The sequence below is a fragment of the Aplidium turbinatum genome, chromosome 3 (assembly GCF_918807975.1).
Source record: "Aplidium turbinatum chromosome 3, kaAplTurb1.1, whole genome shotgun sequence".
NCBI lineage: Eukaryota > Metazoa > Chordata > Ascidiacea > Aplousobranchia > Polyclinidae > Aplidium > Aplidium turbinatum.
The window spans coordinates 31,870,995-31,888,696 of record NC_137474.1 but is presented as its reverse complement, the minus strand read 5'-3'; the positions used below and the strand labels follow the sequence as shown (position 1 = coordinate 31,888,696).

General features: G+C 40.5%; 28 non-coding genes across 28 annotated transcripts; 22 read left to right on the top strand and 6 right to left on the bottom strand.

The window, feature by feature from the left end:
- Window positions 1-757: 757 nt before the first annotated feature.
- Window positions 758-839, top strand: Trnas-gcu (transfer RNA serine (anticodon GCU)). Its single transcript has one exon. It is a non-coding gene; the product is annotated as a tRNA-Ser (tRNA).
- A 5-nt stretch (window positions 840-844) lies between these two features.
- On the top strand, window positions 845-916 carry Trnaa-ugc (transfer RNA alanine (anticodon UGC)). The gene has a single exon. It is a non-coding gene; the product is annotated as a tRNA-Ala (tRNA).
- A 715-nt stretch (window positions 917-1,631) lies between these two features.
- Trnaa-cgc (transfer RNA alanine (anticodon CGC)) lies at window positions 1,632-1,703 on the bottom strand. The gene has a single exon. It is a non-coding gene; the product is annotated as a tRNA-Ala (tRNA).
- A 1,014-nt stretch (window positions 1,704-2,717) lies between these two features.
- On the top strand, window positions 2,718-2,799 carry Trnas-gcu (transfer RNA serine (anticodon GCU)). Its single transcript has one exon. It is a non-coding gene; the product is annotated as a tRNA-Ser (tRNA).
- A 5-nt stretch (window positions 2,800-2,804) lies between these two features.
- On the top strand, window positions 2,805-2,876 carry Trnaa-ugc (transfer RNA alanine (anticodon UGC)). The gene has a single exon. It is a non-coding gene; the product is annotated as a tRNA-Ala (tRNA).
- A 2,100-nt stretch (window positions 2,877-4,976) lies between these two features.
- Trnas-gcu (transfer RNA serine (anticodon GCU)) lies at window positions 4,977-5,058 on the top strand. The gene has a single exon. It is a non-coding gene; the product is annotated as a tRNA-Ser (tRNA).
- Window positions 5,059-5,063: 5 nt separating this feature from the next.
- Window positions 5,064-5,135, top strand: Trnaa-ugc (transfer RNA alanine (anticodon UGC)). The gene has a single exon. It is a non-coding gene; the product is annotated as a tRNA-Ala (tRNA).
- A 955-nt stretch (window positions 5,136-6,090) lies between these two features.
- On the top strand, window positions 6,091-6,172 carry Trnas-gcu (transfer RNA serine (anticodon GCU)). Its single transcript has one exon. It is a non-coding gene; the product is annotated as a tRNA-Ser (tRNA).
- A 5-nt stretch (window positions 6,173-6,177) lies between these two features.
- On the top strand, window positions 6,178-6,249 carry Trnaa-ugc (transfer RNA alanine (anticodon UGC)). Its single transcript has one exon. It is a non-coding gene; the product is annotated as a tRNA-Ala (tRNA).
- Window positions 6,250-6,460: 211 nt separating this feature from the next.
- Trnaa-cgc (transfer RNA alanine (anticodon CGC)) lies at window positions 6,461-6,532 on the bottom strand. The gene has a single exon. It is a non-coding gene; the product is annotated as a tRNA-Ala (tRNA).
- Window positions 6,533-7,554: 1,022 nt separating this feature from the next.
- Window positions 7,555-7,636, top strand: Trnas-gcu (transfer RNA serine (anticodon GCU)). Its single transcript has one exon. It is a non-coding gene; the product is annotated as a tRNA-Ser (tRNA).
- A 5-nt stretch (window positions 7,637-7,641) lies between these two features.
- Trnaa-ugc (transfer RNA alanine (anticodon UGC)) lies at window positions 7,642-7,713 on the top strand. Its single transcript has one exon. It is a non-coding gene; the product is annotated as a tRNA-Ala (tRNA).
- Window positions 7,714-8,280: 567 nt separating this feature from the next.
- Trnas-gcu (transfer RNA serine (anticodon GCU)) lies at window positions 8,281-8,362 on the top strand. Its single transcript has one exon. It is a non-coding gene; the product is annotated as a tRNA-Ser (tRNA).
- A 5-nt stretch (window positions 8,363-8,367) lies between these two features.
- Window positions 8,368-8,439, top strand: Trnaa-ugc (transfer RNA alanine (anticodon UGC)). Its single transcript has one exon. It is a non-coding gene; the product is annotated as a tRNA-Ala (tRNA).
- Window positions 8,440-9,278: 839 nt separating this feature from the next.
- Window positions 9,279-9,350, bottom strand: Trnaa-cgc (transfer RNA alanine (anticodon CGC)). The gene has a single exon. It is a non-coding gene; the product is annotated as a tRNA-Ala (tRNA).
- Window positions 9,351-10,376: 1,026 nt separating this feature from the next.
- Trnas-gcu (transfer RNA serine (anticodon GCU)) lies at window positions 10,377-10,458 on the top strand. Its single transcript has one exon. It is a non-coding gene; the product is annotated as a tRNA-Ser (tRNA).
- A 5-nt stretch (window positions 10,459-10,463) lies between these two features.
- Window positions 10,464-10,535, top strand: Trnaa-ugc (transfer RNA alanine (anticodon UGC)). The gene has a single exon. It is a non-coding gene; the product is annotated as a tRNA-Ala (tRNA).
- Window positions 10,536-11,490: 955 nt separating this feature from the next.
- Window positions 11,491-11,572, top strand: Trnas-gcu (transfer RNA serine (anticodon GCU)). The gene has a single exon. It is a non-coding gene; the product is annotated as a tRNA-Ser (tRNA).
- Window positions 11,573-11,577: 5 nt separating this feature from the next.
- Trnaa-ugc (transfer RNA alanine (anticodon UGC)) lies at window positions 11,578-11,649 on the top strand. The gene has a single exon. It is a non-coding gene; the product is annotated as a tRNA-Ala (tRNA).
- A 211-nt stretch (window positions 11,650-11,860) lies between these two features.
- Window positions 11,861-11,932, bottom strand: Trnaa-cgc (transfer RNA alanine (anticodon CGC)). The gene has a single exon. It is a non-coding gene; the product is annotated as a tRNA-Ala (tRNA).
- A 1,022-nt stretch (window positions 11,933-12,954) lies between these two features.
- Trnas-gcu (transfer RNA serine (anticodon GCU)) lies at window positions 12,955-13,036 on the top strand. Its single transcript has one exon. It is a non-coding gene; the product is annotated as a tRNA-Ser (tRNA).
- A 5-nt stretch (window positions 13,037-13,041) lies between these two features.
- On the top strand, window positions 13,042-13,113 carry Trnaa-ugc (transfer RNA alanine (anticodon UGC)). Its single transcript has one exon. It is a non-coding gene; the product is annotated as a tRNA-Ala (tRNA).
- An 840-nt stretch (window positions 13,114-13,953) lies between these two features.
- On the bottom strand, window positions 13,954-14,025 carry Trnaa-cgc (transfer RNA alanine (anticodon CGC)). The gene has a single exon. It is a non-coding gene; the product is annotated as a tRNA-Ala (tRNA).
- Window positions 14,026-15,051: 1,026 nt separating this feature from the next.
- Trnas-gcu (transfer RNA serine (anticodon GCU)) lies at window positions 15,052-15,133 on the top strand. The gene has a single exon. It is a non-coding gene; the product is annotated as a tRNA-Ser (tRNA).
- Window positions 15,134-15,138: 5 nt separating this feature from the next.
- Window positions 15,139-15,210, top strand: Trnaa-ugc (transfer RNA alanine (anticodon UGC)). Its single transcript has one exon. It is a non-coding gene; the product is annotated as a tRNA-Ala (tRNA).
- Window positions 15,211-16,056: 846 nt separating this feature from the next.
- Trnas-gcu (transfer RNA serine (anticodon GCU)) lies at window positions 16,057-16,138 on the top strand. Its single transcript has one exon. It is a non-coding gene; the product is annotated as a tRNA-Ser (tRNA).
- A 5-nt stretch (window positions 16,139-16,143) lies between these two features.
- Window positions 16,144-16,215, top strand: Trnaa-ugc (transfer RNA alanine (anticodon UGC)). The gene has a single exon. It is a non-coding gene; the product is annotated as a tRNA-Ala (tRNA).
- Window positions 16,216-17,054: 839 nt separating this feature from the next.
- On the bottom strand, window positions 17,055-17,126 carry Trnaa-cgc (transfer RNA alanine (anticodon CGC)). Its single transcript has one exon. It is a non-coding gene; the product is annotated as a tRNA-Ala (tRNA).
- Between the last annotated feature and the right edge of the window lie 576 nt (window positions 17,127-17,702).

The following is a 17,702-nucleotide window of genomic DNA, read 5'->3' as shown; positions in this document are numbered from 1 at the left end:
GTTTAACATTACCCACAAAGGTTTTAACAAATTTAATGCTTTTGGTTCGAAAGTTCATGAAAACGGAACGAGCCACAAAGAGGTGACAAATGCCAGGATGGATGGGGAGCATGGAAGAAAATAACAGGAGCCATATGTGACAGAAAGACGCCAAGAAAGCTGAAGAGGAAATTATGAAAAGAATGTAAGACTAGCAATGATGCATGGGACGCAGCAGGCAGTAGCCATGACGAAAACACAGGCAAGGGAAATACAAGTGGCAGGAATAAAACTGTTGCGATGGTCTCTGGGGTTGACAAAGTAGAACAAAGTGAAGAATGAAATCATCAGAGAAAGAATGCAAGTCAGAAAGCTGGAAGATAAGCTGAAAGAGACACGCCTTAAATGGTTGGTTCACGTCGCAAGGACAGACGAAGATTTTATCGAAAAAAGAATAAAACAATTGCAAGTTGATAAAAAAAAGCGAGGAATGCCGAAAAGAAGATGGAGAAATGATGTGACAGAAGATATGGAAATAATAAGAGTGAAAGAAGAAAATCCTGCTGACTGAATGAGGTGGATGACTCCAATCTGCACCAGCAACCCCGCTGGATGTAAGAATAAAGCCAGAGGAAGAGGAAAATGTACACCAACAGGGTATCCCAAATTATTGCAAGCTTTGTAGCTTACAATTTACAATAACTTTACACTTAACTTACAAAGAACTTTGAAAACATTGAATGTAAAAATTTGTTGGTACTCTTACTGTATTATGGAAGACGAGGTGGCCGAGTGGTTAAGGCGATGGACTGCTAATCCATTGTGCTCTGCACGCATGGGTTCGAATCCCATCCTCGTCGGATGTGGGGATGTAGCTCAGTGGTAGAGCGCACGCTTTGCATGTGTGAGGCCCCGGGTTCAATTCCTGGTATTTCCAGAATTTTTCAACTGTTGACATTTTGTGAACTTAAGCAAATTCATATGCATGATGTATAAGCAAATGGTGTTTGTTGTTTTTTTTTTTGCTCAAACTTTGGATTACTTACAAGTGGGCTTCCGTCTGCATTCCAGAAGATTAATTTTATATCTGGATCATATTCTTTTCTCAAACATTCTGTTGAAAAAGCTACACCAAATCAAAAGTCGTCTGCAAGATGAAAATTGAATGAGGCTGTTCACCAGGCATTAAATTAAATGATATGCGATGTTCTACTGGTGCAAATTAAGCTAAACTATCACAAGATGTATACAGTGACAATCTGCTTTTATTCCGACGTTTCGTCAATCAGACACGACTGACTTCTTCAGGGGGCTAGACCAGGTAGTGACTACCTGTCTAGCATGGCAAAACACAGGACATATTGCTGAAAACAACTAAACATGCAAAATGAAAATTCAACTTCTGGACAAAAACTTATCGCGCGCAAAGTTTGAAATAAGTTAGAAAAAAGGGGGGACTTAAATGCGATCAACAAGAAACTTAAATAGCAACAAGATAGGAAAGTGAACGGCATGAGTCACGAATCGAGTTTTGTACGCACTACTGCACAGTTTTACAATCAGCATGAAACCAATTTAAAAAAAAACGTCAAATCAACACTTACAATCGTCTGCAAGATAATGCATTTATAATTTAAATATACAACAAAATTTGGAGATGCCGGGGATTGAACCCGGGGCCTCACACATGCGAAGCGTGCGCTCTGCCACTGAGCTACATCCCCGCCCACCTTCGACGAGGATATTATTCGAGCCCACGAGTGCAGAGCACAATGGATCAGCAGTGCATCGCCTTAACCACCACGCTACCTCGCCTTGCACCATATTGGAAGAATCCAATGCAATTGTAACCTTTTAGAGAAATTTTTTCAAAATGACGACGAATCCTAGAAAAATAAACCAAATGTGCAAATGGACATGTTCGTAAGGAATCTTTAGAAATAAGCCTTTTCGGTAATCAAGTGAAAGTGATTGATGAGGACACTCAAGTCATTTCCCACAAAGGTTTTAACAAATTTAATGTTTTTTGTTCGACAGTTCATGAAAACAGAACGAGCAACAAAAAGGTGACAAATGCCAGGCAGGATGGGGAGCATTGGAAGAAATAACAGGAGCCATGTGTGACAGAAAGACGCCAAGAAAGCTGAAGAGGAAACTGTAAAAAGAATGTAAGACTAGCACTGATGTATGGGACGCAGGCAGTAGCCACGACGAAAACACAAGAAAGGGAAATGCAAGTGGCAGGAATAAAACTGTTGCGATGGTCTCTGGGGTTGACAAAGTGGGACAAAGTAAATAATGAAATCATCAGAGAAAGAATGCAAGTCGGAAAGCTGGAAGATAAGCTGAGAGAGACACGCCTTAAATGGTTGGGTCACGTCGTAAGGACACACAAAGATTTTATCGAGAAAAGAATAAAACAGTTTCAAGTTGATTAAAGAAAGAGAGTAATGCCGAAAAAAATATTGAGAAATTGTATGACAGAAGATATGGAAATAGTAGGAATGAAGGAAGAAAATCATGCTGACTGAATGAGGTGGATGACTTCAATCTGCACCGGCGACCCCACTGGAAGTAAGAATAAAGCCAGAGGAAGAGGAAAATGTACACCAACAGGGTATCCCAAACTATTGCAAGCTTTGTAGCTTACGATTTACAATAACTTTACACTTAACTTACAAAGAACTTTGAAAACGTTGAGTGTAAGAATTTATTGGTACTCTCACTCTTTTTTGGAAGACGAGGTGGCCGAGTGGTTAAGGCGATGGACTGCTAATCCATTGTGCTCTGCACGCATGGGTTCGAATCCCATCCTCGTTGAAAGTGGGGATGTAGCTCAGTGGTAGAGCGCACGCTTTGCATGTGTGAGGCCCTGGGTTCAATTCCTGGTATCTCCAGAATTTTTCAGCTGTTGACATTTTGTAAACTTAAGCAATATCTTATGCATGATGTATAAGCAAGAGGTGTTTGTTGTTTTTTTGCTCAAATTCTGGATTACTTACAAGTGGGCTTCCGGCTGCATTCCAGTAGATTAAATTTATATCTGGATCGTATTCTTTTTTCAAACATTCTGTTAAAAAGCTACACCAAATCAACAAGTCGTCTGCATGATAATGCATTTATAATTTAAATATACAACAAAAGTTGGAGATGCCGGGGATGGAATCCGGGGCCTCACACATGCGAAGCGTGCTCTCTGCCACTGAGCTACATCCCCGCCCACCTTTGACGAGGATATTATTCGAGCCCACGCGTACAGAGCACAATGGATCAGCAGTGCATCGCCTTAACCACCACGCTACCTCGCCTTGCACCATATTGGAAGAATCCAATGCAATTGTAACTTTTTAGAGAATTTTTTTTCAAAATGACGACAAATCCTAGAAAAGTAAACCATAGGCTATGTGCAAATGGACATGTTCGTTAGGAATCTTTAGAAATAAGCCTTTTCGGTAATCAAGTGAAAGTGATTGATGAGGACACTCAAGTCCGTTCCCACAAAAGTTTTAACAAATTTAATGTTTTTTGTTCGACAGTTCATCAGAACAGAACGAGCAACAAAGAGGTGACAAATGCCAGGCAGGATGGGGAGCATTGGAAGAAAATAACAGGAAGCCATGTGTGACAGAAAGACGCCAAGAAAGCTGAAGAGGAAACTGTAAAAAGAATGTAAGACTAGCACTGATGTATGGGACGCAGGCAGTAGCCACGACGAAAACACAAGAAAGGGAAATGCAAGTGGCAAGAATAAAACTGTTGCGATGGTCTCTGGGGTTGACAAAGCAGGACCGAGTAAATAATGAAATCATCAGAGAAAGAATGCAAGTCAGAAAGCTGGAAGATAAGCTGTTTGTTTGTCGTATCCAGGCTTACACCTGGTGGTTGAAGATTTAGATTAAGTAGACGGGAAGGCAAGGAAGCCAATCTTCATGTCTACCTTCAGGCATGTCTTTAAGTGTCTTGCCAAAGACACAGCCGTATGCTGAGCGGTGTCGAACCGGCGCCCTTTCGATTGCCGTTCCAGCGCTCTCACCACTCTGCTATGCACCCCCGCTACAACGTCTTGCGCGATATTGGAAGAATCCAATGCAATCATTACTTTTTTGAGATGTTTATACAAAATGACGACGAATCTTAGAAAAGTAAACCAAATGTGCAAATGGACATGTTTGTAAGGAATCTTTAGAAATAAGCCTTTTCGGTAATCAAGTGAAAGTGATTGATGAGGACATTCAAGTCATTACCCTCAAAAGTTTTAACAAATTTAATGTTTTTCGTTCGACGGTTCATGAGAACGGAACGAACGACAGAGCGGTGGCAGATGCCAGGCAGGATGGAGATCATTGAAAAAAAAAATATCAGGAGCCATGTGTGATAGAAAGAAGCCAAGAAAGCTGAAGAGGAAACTGTAAAAAGAATATAGGCATAAGACTAGCAATGATGTATGGGGCGCAGGCAATTGCCATGACGAAAACACAAGAAAGGGAAATACAAGTGGCAGGAATGAAACTGTATCGATGGTATTCGGGTTGACAAAGCAGGACAGAGTAAATAATGAACACATTAGAGAAAGAATGCAAGTTGGAAAGCTGGAAGATAAGCTGAGAGAGACACGCCTTAAATGGTTGGTTCAAGTCGCAAGGACAGATGAAGATTTTATCGAAAAAAGAATAAAACAATTGCAAGTTGATAAAAAAAAGCGAGGAATGCCGAAAAGAAGATGGAGAAATTGTGTGACAGAAGATATGGAAATAGTAGGAGTGAAAGAAGAAAATCCTGCTGACTGAATGAGGTGGATGACTCCAATCTGCACCGGCAACTCCACTGGAAGTAAAAATAAAGCCAGAGGAAAAGGAAAATGTACACCAACAGGATATCTCAAACCATTGCAGCAAGCGTCTTAGCTTACAATTTTCAATAACTTTATAATAAAGTCACAAAGAACTTTGAAAACATTGAAATTAAGATTTTGTTGCTACTATCACTTTTATATGGAAGACGAGGTGGCCGAGTGGTTAAGGCGATGGACTGCTAATCCATTGTGCTCTGCACGCATGGGTTCGAATCCCATCTTCGTCGGATGTGGGGATGTAGCTCAGTGATAGAGCGCACGCTTTGCATGTGTGAGGCCCCGGGTTCAATTCCTGGTATTTCCAAAACTTTTCAGGTGTTGACATTTTGTGACCTTAAGCAAATTCATGTGCATGATGTATAAGCAAAAGGTGTTTGTTTTTTTTGCTCAAATACTGGATTACTTACAAATGGGCTTTCTTCTGCATTCCAGGAGACTAATTTTATATCTGAATCGTATTCTTTTCTCAAACATTCTGTTAAAAAGCTACACCAAATCAACAAGTCGTCTGCAGTAAATGCATTTATCATTTAAATATAGGTTACAACAAAAGTTGGAGATGCCGGGGATTGAACCCGGGGCCAGGCAGGATGCTAGGGATGGATGGAGATCAATGGAAAAAAATATCAGGAGCCATGTGTGACAGAAAGGTGCCAAGAAAACTGAATAGAAAACTGTAAAAAAAATGTAAGACTAGCAATGATGTATGGGACCCAGGCAATAGCCATGATGAAAACACAAGAAAGGGAAATACAAGCAGCAGGAATGAAACTGTCGCGATGGTCTCTGGGATTGACGAAGTAGGACCGAGTAAAAATGAAATCATCAGAGAAGGAATGCAAGTCGGAAAGCTGGAAGATAAGCTGAGAGAGACACGCCTTAAATGGTTGGGTGACGTCGCAAGGACAGACGAAGATTTTATCGAAAAAAGAATAAAACAATTGCAAGTTGATAAAAAAAAGCGAGGAATGCCGAAAAAAAGATGGAAAAATTGTGTGACAGAAGATATGAAAATAGTAGGAGTGAAAGAAGAAAATCCTGCTGACTGAATGAGCTGGATGACTCCAATCTGCACCGGCGACTCCACTGGAAGTAAAAATAAAGCCACAGGAAGAGGAAAATGTACACCAACAGGATATCCCAAACTATTGCAGCAAGCGTCTTAGCTTACAATTTTCAATAACTTTACATTTAAATTACAAAGAACTTTGAAAACATTGAAAGTAAGATTTTGTTGATACTCTCACTCTTGTATGGAAGATGAGGTGGCCGAGTGGTTAAGGCGATGGACTGCTAATCCATTGTGCTCTGCACGCATGGGTTCGAATCCCATCCTCGTCGGATGTGGGGATGTAGCTCAGTGGTAGAGCGCACGCTTTGCATGTGTGAGGCCCCGGGTTCAATTCCTGGTATCTCCAGAATTTTTCAGCTGTTGACAAGCAAAAGGTGTTTGTTTTTTTTTTGCTCAAATTCTGGATTACTTGTAAGTGGGCTTCCTTCTGCATTCCAGTAGATTAATTTTATATCTGGATCGTATTCCTTTCTCAAACATTTTGTTGATAAAGCAACACCAAATCAACAAGTCGTCTGCAAGAAAATGCATTTATGATATAAATATACAACAAAAGTTGGAGATGCCGGGGATTGAACCCGGGGCCTCACACATGCGAAGCGTGCGCTCTACCACTGAGCTACATCCCCACCGCCTTTCGACGAGGATTTGATTCGACCTCAGGCGTACAGAGCACAATGGATCAGCAGTGTATCGCCTCAACCACCCCGCTACAACGTCTTGCGCGATATTGGAAGAATCCTATGTAATCGTTACTTTTTTGAGATGTTTTTACAAAATGACGACGAATCTTAGAAAAGTAAACCAAATGTGCAAATGGACATGTTCGTAAGGAATCTTTAGAAATAAGCCTTTTCAGTAATCAAGTGAAAGTGATTGATGAGGACATTCAAGTAATTACCCTCAAAGGTTTTAACAAATTTAATGTTTTTCGTTCGACAGTTCACGAGAACGTAACGAACGACAGAGCGGTGGCAGATGCCAGGCAGGATGGGGATCATTGGAAAAAAATATCAGGAGCCATGTGTGACAGAAAAGTGCCAAGAAAGCTGAAGAGGAAACTGTAAAAATAATATAGGCCTAAGACTAGCAATGATGTATGGGACCCAGGCAATTGCCATGACGAAAACACAAGAATGGGAAATACAAGTGGCAGGAATGAAACTGTTGCGATGGTCTCTGGGGTTGACAAAGCAGGACAAAGTAAATAATGAAATCATCAGAGAAAGAATGCAAGTCGGAAAGCTGGAAGATAAGCTGAGAGAGACACGCCTTAAATGGTTGGTTCACGTCGTAAAGACAAACGAAGATTTTATCGAAAATAAATAAAACAATTGCAAGTTGATAAAAAAAGCGAGGAATACCGAAAAGAAGATTGAGAAATTGTGTGACAGAAGATATGGAAACAGTAAGAATATAGGAAAAAAATCCTGCTGACTGAATGAGGTGGATGACTTCAATCTGCACCGGCAACTCCACTGGAAGTAAAAATAAAGCCAGAGGAAGAGGAAAATGTACACCAACAGGTTATCTCAAACTATTGCAGCAAGCTTTGTAGCTTACAATTTACAATAACTTTACATTTAAATTACAAAGAACTTAGAAAACATTGAAAGTAAGATTTTGTTGGTAGTCTCACTCTTTTATAGAAGATGAGATGGCCGAGTGGTTAAGGCGATGGACTGCTAATCCATTGTGCTCTGCACGCATGGGTTCGAATCCTATCCTCGTCGGATGTGGGGATGTAGCTCAGTGGTAGAGCGCACGCTTTGCATGTGTGAGGCCCCGGGTTCAATTCCTGGTATCTCCAGAATTTTTCAGCTGTTGACGTTTTGTGAACTTAAAGTGACGAAAACACAAGAATGGGAAATACAAGTGGCAGGAATGAAACTGTTGCGATGGTCTCTGGGGTTGACAAAGCAGGACAAAGTAAATAATGAAATCATCAGAGAAAGAATGCAAGTCGGAAAGCTGGAAGATAAGCTGAGAGAGACACGCCTTAAATGGTTGGTTCACGTCGTAAAGACAAACGAAGATTTTATCGAAAATAAATAAAACAATTGCAAGTTGATAAAAAAAGCGAGGAATACCGAAAAGAAGATTGAGAAATTGTGTGACAGAAGATATGGAAACAGTAAGAATATAGGAAAAAAATCCTGCTGACTGAATGAGGTGGATGACTTCAATCTGCACCTGCAACTCCACTGGAAGTAAAAATAAAGCCAGAGGAAGAGGAAAATGTACACCAACAGGATATCTCAAACTATTGCAGCAAGCTTTGTAGCTTACAATTTACAATAACTTTACATTTAAATTACAAAGAACTTAGAAAACATTGAAAGTAAGATTTTGTTGGTAGTCTCACTCTTTTATAGAAGATGAGATGGCCGAGTGGTTAAGGCGATGGACTGCTAATCCATTGTGCTCTGCACGCATGGGTTCGAATCCTATCCTCGTCGGATGTGGGGATGTAGCTCAGTGGTAGAGCGCACGCTTTGCATGTGTGAGGCCCCGGGTTCAATTCCTGGTATCTCCAGAATTTTTCAGCTGTTGACGTTTTGTGAACTTAAAGGGCGGGGAAACCCAAATTAACTTTTTACGAGTTTTTGTTTCAGCGTGATGTCATTGTGTACAACATGCGTTTTAGCAAAAAAAAATCCAATGTTTGTTGCCCTCGTCTCGCTAAGGCCGTTTTTGTTTGATACTCGTTTACGAAGTCTCGCGCGCATCAAGCTGTGACGCTGTTCGCTGTGACGTCACAAAGTACATATAGTTGTGGCCAAAAGTTTAAGACCAGTCTTGATTTACGACCATTTTTGCATTACTTCAAAATAATGCCTCAGATATTGTTTCAGTTGCATCATATTTATGCATCATCTTATATCTGGTGCAGTATTTAGAAGTAATGCAAAAATCGTCATAAATCAAGTCTGGTCTTAAACGTTTGGCCACAACTATATGTATCTTGTGACGTCACAGCGAACAGCATCACAGCTTGATGCGCAACGAGACCTTGCAAACGGATATCAAACAAAAACGGCCTTAGCGAGACGAGGGCAACAAAATTCGGATTTTCTTATTGCTAAAACGCATGTTGTACACAATGACATCACGCTGAAACAAAAAACTCGCAAAGTTCATTTGGATTTCCCCGCCCTTTAAGCAAATTCATATGCATGATGTATAAGCAAAAGGTGTTTGTTTTTTTTACTCAAACTCAGGATTATTTATAAGTGGGCTTCCTTCTGCATTACAACAAATTAATTTTATATCTGGATCGTATTCTTTTCTCAAACATTTTGTTGATAAAGCAACTCCAAATCAACAAGTCGTCTGCAAGAAAATGCATTTATGATTTAAATATACAACAAAAGTTGGAGATGCCGGGGATTGAACCCGGGGCCTCACACATGCGAAGCGTGCGCTCTACCACTGAGCTACATCCCCACCGCCTTTCGACGAGGATTTGATTCGACCTCAGGCGTACAGAGCACAATGGATCAGCAATGTATCGCCTCAACCACCCCCGCTACAACGTCTTGCGCGATATTGGAAGAATCCAATGCAATCATTACTTTTTTGAGATGTTTATACAAAATGACGACGAATCTTAGAAAAGTAAACCAAATGTGCAAATGGACATGTTTGTAAGGAATCTTTAGAAATAAGCCTTTTCGGTAATCAAGTGAAAGTGATTGATGAGGACATTCAAGTCATTACCCTCAAAGGTTTTAACAAATTTAATGTTTTTCGTTCGACGGTTCATGAGAACGGAACGAACGACAGAGCGGTGGCAGATGCCAGGCAGGATGGAGATCATTGAAAAAAAAAATATCAGGAGCCATGTGTGACAGAAAGAAGCCAAGAAAGCTGAAGAGGAAACTGTAAAAAGAATATAGGCATAAGACTAGCAATGATGTATGGGGCGCAGGCAATTGCCATGACGAAAACACAAGAAAGGGAAATACAAGTGGCAGGAATGAAACTGTATCGATGGTATTCGGGTTGACAAAGCAGGACAGAGTAAATAATGAACACATTAGAGAAAGAATGCAAGTTGGAAAGCTGGAAGATAAGCTGAGAGAGACACGCCTTAAATGGTTGGTTCAAGTCGCAAGGACAGATGAAGATTTTATCGAAAAAAGAATAAAACAATTGCAAGTTGATAAAAAAAAGCGAGGAATGCCGAAAAGAAGATGGAGAAATTGTGTGACAGAAGATATGGAAATAGTAGGAGTGAAAGAAGAAAATCCTGCTGACTGAATGAGGTGGATGACTCCAATCTGCACCGGCAACTCCACTGGAAGTAAAAATAAAGCCAGAGGAAAAGGAAAATGTACACCAACAGGATATCTCAAACCATTGCAGCAAGCGTCTTAGCTTACAATTTTCAATAACTTTATAATAAAGTCACAAAGAACTTTGAAAACATTGAAATTAAGATTTTGTTGCTACTATCACTTTTATATGGAAGACGAGGTGGCCGAGTGGTTAAGGCGATGGACTGCTAATCCATTGTGCTCTGCACGCATGGGTTCGAATCCCATCTTCGTCGGATGTGGGGATGTAGCTCAGTGATAGAGCGCACGCTTTGCATGTGTGAGGCCCCGGGTTCAATTCCTGGTATTTCCAAAACTTTTCAGGTGTTGACATTTTGTGACCTTAAGCAAATTCATGTGCATGATGTATAAGCAAAAGGTGTTTGTTTTTTTTGCTCAAATACTGGATTACTTACAAATGGGCTTTCTTCTGCATTCCAGGAGATTAATTTTATATCTGAATCGTATTCTTTTCTCAAACATTCTGTTAAAAAGCTACACCAAATCAACAAGTCGTCTGCAGTAAATGCATTTATCATTTAAATATAGGTTACAACAAAAGTTGGAGATGCCGGGGATTGAACCCGGGGCCAGGCAGGATGCTAGGGATGGATGGAGATCAATGGAAGAAAATATCAGGAGCCATGTGTGACAGAAAGGTGCCAAGAAAACTGAATAGAAAACTGTAAAAAAAATGTAAGACTAGCAATGATGTATGGGACCCAGGCAATAGCCATGATGAAAACACAAGAAAGGGAAATACAAGCAGCAGGAATGAAACTGTCGCGATGGTCTCTGGGATTGACGAAGTAGGACCGAGTAAAAATGAAATCATCAGAGAAGGAATGCAAGTCGGAAAGCTGGAAGATAAGCTGAGAGAGACACGCCTTAAATGGTTGGGTGACGTCGCAAGGACAGACGAAGATTTTATCGAAAAAAAAATAAAACAATTGCAAGTTGATAAAAAAAAGCGAGGAATGCCGAAAAAAAGATGGAAAAATTGTGTGACAGAAGATATGAAAATAGTAGGAGTGAAAGAAGAAAATCCTGCTGACTGAATGAGCTGGATGACTCCAATCTGCACCGGCGACTCCACTGGAAGTAAAAATAAAGCCACAGGAAGAGGAAAATGTACACCAACAGGATATCCCAAACTATTGCAGCAAGCGTCTTAGCTTACAATTTTCAATAACTTTACATTTAAATTACAAAGAACTTTGAAAACATTGAAAGTAAGATTTTGTTGATACTCTCACTCTTGTATGGAAGATGAGGTGGCCGAGTGGTTAAGGCGATGGACTGCTAATCCATTGTGCTCTGCACGCATGGGTTCGAATCCCATCCTCGTCGGATGTGGGGATGTAGCTCAGTGGTAGAGCGCACGCTTTGCATGTGTGAGGCCCCGGGTTCAATTCCTGGTATCTCCAGAATTTTTCAGCTGTTGACAAGCAAAAGGTGTTTGTTTTTTTTTTGCTCAAATTCTGGATTACTTGTAAGTGGGCTTCCTTCTGCATTCCAGTAGATTAATTTTATATCTGGATCGTATTCCTTTCTCAAACATTTTGTTGATAAAGCAACACCAAATCAACAAGTCGTCTGCAAGAAAATGCATTTATGATATAAATATACAACAAAAGTTGGAGATGCCGGGGATTGAACCCGGGGCCTCACACATGCGAAGCGTGCGCTCTACCACTGAGCTACATCCCCACCGCCTTTCGACGAGGATTTGATTCGACCTCAGGCGTACAGAGCACAATGGATCAGCAGTGTATCGCCTCAACCACCCCGCTACAACGTCTTGCGCGATATTGGAAGAATCCTATGTAATCGTTACTTTTTTGAGATGTTTATACAAAATGACGACGAATCTTAGAAAAGTAAACCAAATGTGCAAATGGACATGTTCGTAAGGAATCTTTAGAAATAAGCCTTTTCAGTAATCAAGTGAAAGTGATTGATGAGGACATTCAAGTAATTACCCTCAAAGGTTTTAACAAATTTAATGTTTTTCGTTCGACAGTTCACGAGAACGTAACGAACGACAGAGCGGTGGCAGATGCCAGGCAGGATGGGGATCATTGGAAAAAAATATCAGGAGCCATGTGTGACAGAAAAGTGCCAAGAAAGCTGAAGAGGAAACTGTAAAAATAATATAGGCCTAAGACTAGCAATGATGTATGGGACCCAGGCAATTGCCATGACGAAAACACAAGAATGGGAAATACAAGTGGCAGGAATGAAACTGTTGCGATGGTCTCTGGGGTTGACAAAGCAGGACAAAGTAAATAATGAAATCATCAGAGAAAGAATGCAAGTCGGAAAGCTGGAAGATAAGCTGAGAGAGACACGCCTTAAATGGTTGGTTCACGTCGTAAAGACAAACGAAGATTTTATCGAAAATAAATAAAACAATTGCAAGTTGATAAAAAAAGCGAGGAATACCGAAAAGAAGATTGAGAAATTGTGTGACAGAAGATATGGAAACAGTAAGAATATAGGAAAAAAATCCTGCTGACTGAATGAGGTGGATGACTTCAATCTGCACCTGCAACTCCACTGGAAGTAAAAATAAAGCCAGAGGAAGAGGAAAATGTACACCAACAGGATATCTCAAACTATTGCAGCAAGCTTTGTAGCTTACAATTTACAATAACTTTACATTTAAATTACAAAGAACTTAGAAAACATTGAAAGTAAGATTTTGTTGGTAGTCTCACTCTTTTATAGAAGATGAGATGGCCGAGTGGTTAAGGCGATGGACTGCTAATCCATTGTGCTCTGCACGCATGGGTTCGAATCCTATCCTCGTCGGATGTGGGGATGTAGCTCAGTGGTAGAGCGCACGCTTTGCATGTGTGAGGCCCCGGGTTCAATTCCTGGTATCTCCAGAATTTTTCAGCTGTTGACGTTTTGTGAACTTAAAGGGCGGGGAAACCCAAATTAACTTTTTACGAGTTTTTGTTTCAGCGTGATGTCATTGTGTACAACATGCGTTTTAGCAAAAAAAAATCCAATGTTTGTTGCCCTCGTCTCGCTAAGGCCGTTTTTGTTTGATACTCGTTTACGAAGTCTCGCGCGCATCAAGCTGTGACGCTGTTCGCTGTGACGTCACAAAGTACATATAGTTGTGGCCAAAAGTTTAAGACCAGTCTTGATTTACGACCATTTTTGCATTACTTCAAAATAATGCCTCAGATATTGTTTCAGTTGCATCATATTTATGCATCATCTTATATCTGGTGCAGTATTTAGAAGTAATGCAAAAATCGTCATAAATCAAGTCTGGTCTTAAACGTTTGGCCACAACTATATGTATCTTGTGACGTCACAGCGAACAGCATCACAGCTTGATGCGCAACGAGACCTTGCAAACGGATATCAAACAAAAACGGCCTTAGCGAGACGAGGGCAACAAAATTCGGATTTTCTTATTGCTAAAACGCATGTTGTACACAATGACATCACGCTGAAACAAAAAACTCGCAAAGTTCATTTGGATTTCCCCGCCCTTTAAGCAAATTCATATGCATGATGTATAAGCAAAAGGTGTTTGTTTTTTTTTACTCAAACTCAGGATTATTTATAAGTGGGCTTCCTTCTGCATTACAACAAATTAATTTTATATCTGGATCGTATTCTTTTCTCAAACATTTTGTTGATAAAGCAACTCCAAATCAACAAGTCGTCTGCAAGAAAATGCATTTATGATATAAATATACAACAAAAGTTGGAGATGCCGGGGATTGAACCCGGGGCCTCACACATGCGAAGCGTGCGCTCTACCACTGAGCTACATCCCCACCGCCTTTCGACGAGGATTTGATTCGACCTCAGGCGTACAGAGCACAATGGATCAGCAATGTATCGCCTCAACCACCCCCGCTACAACGTCTTGCGCGATATTGGAAGAATCCAATGCAATCATTACTTTTTTGAGATGTTTATACAAAATGACGACGAATCTTAGAAAAGTAAACCAAATGTGCAAATGGACATGTTCGTAAGGAATCTTTAGAAATAAGCCTTTTCAGTAATCAAGTGAAAGTGATTGATGAGGACATTCAAGTCATTACCCTCAAAGGTTTTAACAAATTTAATGTTTTTCGTTCGACGGTTCATGAGAACGGAACGAACGACAGAGCGGTGGCAGATGCCAGGCAGGATGGAGATCATTGAAAAAAAAAATATCAGGAGCCATGTGTGACAGAAAGAAGCCAAGAAAGCTGAAGAGGAAACTGTAAAAAGAATATAGGCATAAGACTAGCAATGATGTATGGGGCGCAGGCAATTGCCATGACGAAAACACAAGAAAGGGAAATACAAGTGGCAGGAATGAAACTGTATCGATGGTATTCGGGTTGACAAAGCAGGACAGAGTAAATAATGAACACATTAGAGAATGAATGCAAGTTGGAAAGCTGGAAGATAAGCTGAGAGAGACACGCCTTAAATGGTTGGTTCAAGTCGCAAGGACAGATGAAGATTTTATCGAAAAAAGAATAAAACAATTGCAAGTTGATAAAAAAAAGCGAGGAATGCCGAAAAGAAGATGGAGAAATTGTGTGACAGAAGATATGGAAATAGTAGGAGGGAAAGAAGAAAATCCTGCTGACTGAATGAGGTGGATGACTCCAATCTGCACCGGCAACTCTACTGGAAGTAAAAATAAAGCCAGAGGAAGAGGAAAATGTACACCAACAGGATATCTCAAACTATTGCAGCAAGCTTGGTAGCTTACAATTTTCAATAACTTTATACTTAAGTCACAAAGAACTTTGAAAACATTGAAAGTAAGATTTTGTTGGTACTCTCGCTGTATTATGGAAGACGAGGTGGCCGAGTGGTTAAAGCGATGGACTGCTAATCCATTGTGCTTTGCACGCATGGGTTCGAATCCCATCCTCGTCGGATGTGGGGATGTAGCTCAGTGGTAGAGCGCACGCTTTGCATGTGTGAGGCCCCGGGTTCAATTCCTGGTATCTCCAGAATGTTTCAGCTGTTGACATTTTGTGACCTTAAGCAAATTCATGTGCATGATGTATATACAAAAGGTGTTTGTTTTTTTTGGTCAAATTCTGGATTACTTACAAGTGGGCTTCCTTCTGCATTCCAGAAGATTAATTTTGTATCTGGAATCTGGATCGTATTCTTTTCTCAAACATTCTGTTAAAAAGCTACACCAAATCAACAAGTCGTCTGCAGTAAATGCATTTATAATTTAAATACAGGTTACAACAAAAGTTGGAGATGCCGGGGATTGAACCTGGTGCCAGGCAGGATGCCAGGCAGGATGGAGAGCATTGGAAGAAAATAACAGGAGACATGTGTGACAGAAAGACGCCAAGAAAACTGAAGAGAAAACTGTAAAAAGAATGTAAGACTAGCAATGATGTATGGGACCCAGGCAATAGCCATGATGAAAACACAAGAAAGAGACACGCCTTAAATGTTTGGGTCACGTCGCAAGGACAGACGAAGATTTCATCGAAAAAAGAGTAAAACAATTGCAAGTTGATAAAAAAAGCGAGGAATGCCGAAAAAAAGATTGAGAAACTGTGTGACAGAAGATATGGAAATATTAAGAGTACAGGAAGTAAATCCTGCTGACTGAATGAGGTGGATGACCCCAATCTGCACCGGCAACTCCACTTGAAGTAAAAATAAAGCCAGAGGAAGAGGAAAATGTACAGTTGTACACCAACATAGGATATCCCAAACTATTGCAGCAAGCTTTGTAGCTTACAATTTACAATAACTTTACATTTAAATTACAAAGAACTTTGAAAACATTGAAAGTAAGATTTTGTTGGTACTCTCACTTTTTTATGGAAGATGAGGTGGCCGAGTGGTTAAGGCGATGGACTGCTAATCCATTGTGCTTTGCACGCATGGGTTCGAATCCCATCCTCGTCGGATGTGGGGATGTAGCTCAGTGGTAGAGCGCACGCTTTGCATGTGTGAGGCCCCGGGTTCAATTCCTGGTATCTCCAGAATTTTTCAGCTGTTGACATTTTGTGAACTTAAAGGGCGGGGAAACCCAAATTAACTTTTTACGAGTTTTTTGTTTCAGCGTGATGTCATTGTGTACAACATGAGTTTTAGCAAAAAAAAATCCAAAGTTTGTTGCCCTCGTCTCGCTAAAGCTGCTTTTGTTTGACACCCGTTTGCGAGGTCTCGCGCGCATCAAGCTGTGACGCTGTTCGCTGTGACGTCACAAAGTACATATAGTTGTGGCCAAAAGTTTAAGACCAGTCTTGATTTACGACCATTTTTGCATTACTTCAAAATAATGCCTCAGATATTGTTTCAGTTGCATCATATTTATGCATCATCTTATATCTGGTGCAGTATTTAGAAGTAATGCAAAAATCGTCATAAATCAAGTCTGGTCTTAAACTTTTGGCCACAACTATATGTATCTTGTGACGTCACAGCGAACAGCATCACAGCTTGATGCTCAACGAGACCTTGCAAACGGATATCAAACAAAAACGGCCTTAGCGAGACGAGGGCAACAAAATTTGGATTTTCTTATTGCTAAAACGCATGTTGTACACAATGACATCACGCTGAAACAAAAAACTCGCAAAGTAAATTTGGGTTTCCCCGCCCTTTAAGCAAATTCATATGCATGATGTATAAGCAAAAGGTGTTTATTTTTTTTGCTCAAATTCTGGATTACTTATAAGTGGGCTTCTTTCTGCATTACAGCAAATTAATTTATATCTGGATCGTATTCTTTTCTAAAACATTTTGTTGATAGAGCAACTCCAAATCAACAAGTCGTCTGCAAGAAGATGCATTTATGATTTAAATATACAACAAAAGTTGGAGATGCCGGGGATTGAACCCGGGGCCTCACACATGCGAAGCGTGCGCTCTACCACTGAGCTACATCCCCACCGCCTTTCGACGAGGATATGATTCGACCTCAGGCGTACAGAGCACAATGGATCAGCAGTGTATCGCCTCAACCACCCCGCTACAACGTCTTGCGCGATATTGGAAGAATCCTATGTAATCGTTACTTTTTTGAGATGTTTATACAAAATGACGACGAATCTTAGAAAAGTAAACCAAATGTGCAAATGGACATGTTCGTAAGGAATCTTTAGAAATAAGCCTTTTCAGTAATCAAGTGAAAGTGATTGATGAGGACATTCAAGTAATTACCCTCAAAGGTTTTAACAAATTTAATGTTTTTCGTTCGACAGTTCACGAGAACGGAACGAACGACAGAGCGGTGGCAGATGCCAGGCAGGATGGGGATCATTGGAAAAAAATATCAGGAGCCATGTGTGACAGAAAAGTGCCAAGAAAGCTGAAGAGGAAACTGTAAAAATAATATAGGCCTAAGACTAGCAATGATGTATGGGACCCAGGCAATTGCCATGACGAAAACACAAGAATGGGAAATACAAGTGGCAGGAATGAAACTGTTGCGATGGTCTCTGGGGTTGACAAAGCAGGACAAAGT